Genomic DNA, 1,929 nt, shown 5'->3' with positions numbered 1-1,929 from the left:
TTAGAACATGCCACCTCCCATACCACCTCCCATTCCACCCATTCTGCCCATTCCAGGGTCCTTCTCTTCCTTAGGAATTTTGGTGACACTACAACTTCTGCTGTAGTTAACAGAGAGGCCACTCCAACAGCATCCAATGAAGCAGCTCTTATGACCTTAGTTGGATCAATGACTCCCTTTTCTACCATATTCATAAAATCTCCAAGCATAGCATCATAACCAACTTCTGAGGATCTCTGCATAATTTTCTTAACTACCAATGATCCTTCAGCATCTGCATTCTTAGCAGTGGTCATTGCAGGAATTTTGAGCCTTCTCTTAATGGTTTTATACAATTTTTTGATCTTCATTAGCCAGAGTTCTTGAATCCCAGGCTGGAATGTACGGAAGCAGGGCACAACCCCCTCCCAGAACAATGCCTTCTTCAACAGCAGCTCGGGTAGCACTGAAGGCATCTGTAACTGTGTCTTTCTTTTCATTCACTTCAGCATCACTTGTGCCACCGACCTTCAGCAAGGCTACTCCATCAGAGAGTTTGGCCAGACATTCATTCAGTGTTTCCTTTTCATATTCACTAGATATGATATCTAACTGCTCAATGATTTCTTGGATACATTTTTCAACTTGAGCCTTGTCACATTTTCCTTTTAAGAGCATCATCTTTGGTCACAATGACCTCTCCGACTTTTCCTAAGTTGTGAGGCTGAACATCTTCAAGATTTAGAGTCAACCCTTCTCTGAACACTGCATCACCAGTAGCATTAGCCATATCTTTAGCTGATTCTTTCTATTGTCACCAAAATCTGGAGCTTTGATGGCTACATCCTTAAAGCCAGCGCTTAGCCTATTCAAAGTGAGTGTACTTGGAGCTTCTCCATCAACATCTTCAGCAATGATGGCCAAGGGCTTACGGTGATCACTGGCAATGTCAAGAGCAGGTACAATGGACTGGACACTAGAAATTTTCATTTCACTCAACAGAACTTCGGCATCTTGGAATTCACATTTCTTCCCCTCCCCCCCTTTTTTTTTGAGAGAGAGATAGAGACAGCATGAGCAGGGGAGGGTCAGAGAGAGAGGGAGACACAGAATCCGAAGTGGGCTCCAGGCTCTGAGCTGTCAGCACAGAGCCGGAAGCGGGGCTCAAACCCATCAGCTGTGAGATCATGACCTGAGCCGAAGTCAGACGCTTAACCGACTGGGCCACCCAGGCGCCCCACATTTCTGCTCTTTTGATGTATTAATAAAGTATGGAGAGAAATATAACCCCGATCAAACTTCACGCTTTCAATAATTTCTAATTCATCATTTAGTGATTCTCCATCCTTTACTGTGAAGACACCCTTTCTTCCAACCTTTTTCATTGCATCAGAGATTATGTTGCCAACTTCTTTGTCTCCATTTGCAGAAATGGGAGCAACCTGAGCAATTTCCTCAGGGGCTGTCACAGGTTTAGACTGCTTCTTAAGGTCAGCAATTACAGCGTCAACAGCTAATATCACCCCTCTCCTGATTTCCACTGGATTAGCACCGTTACAAATCTTCTGGAAGCCTCCTTGGCAGTAGAGCATGCCAGGACAGTGGCAGTGGTGGAGCCGTCTCCAGACTCTTCATTTGTGTTATTGGCAACGTCTTCAACAAGTTTAGCGCCAGTATTTTTATATTTATCTTTTAAGTCAATTGACTTTGCAACGGTCACACCATCTTTTGTTTCTCTGCGTCTGCCCCAACTCTGTTCAATAATCACTCCTCTTCCCTTTGATCCCATAGTAACAGCTTCAGCATTGGCTAAAGGTCTACGCCTTGAAGCATTAAGGCTCGGACACCTGCACCAAATTTTACATCTTTGGCATAGGCCCGAGTGAGAGGAGGAGCCAGTGCCCTGGACACTGGCCTAATTTGGCAAAGGGCTGCGGGTAAGCCAAGCAT

At 44.9% G+C, this 1,929-nt stretch overlaps 1 pseudogene; it reads right to left on the bottom strand.

The window, feature by feature from the left end:
- LOC144223261 (60 kDa heat shock protein, mitochondrial-like) lies at positions 1-1,929 on the bottom strand (annotated as a pseudogene).

Source organism: Crocuta crocuta, unplaced genomic scaffold, assembly GCF_008692635.1.
Source record: "Crocuta crocuta isolate KB4526 unplaced genomic scaffold, BGI_CrCroc_1.0 scaffold31, whole genome shotgun sequence".
Lineage (NCBI taxonomy): Eukaryota > Metazoa > Chordata > Mammalia > Carnivora > Hyaenidae > Crocuta > Crocuta crocuta.
This window is presented reverse-complemented; position numbering and strand designations above follow the sequence as displayed.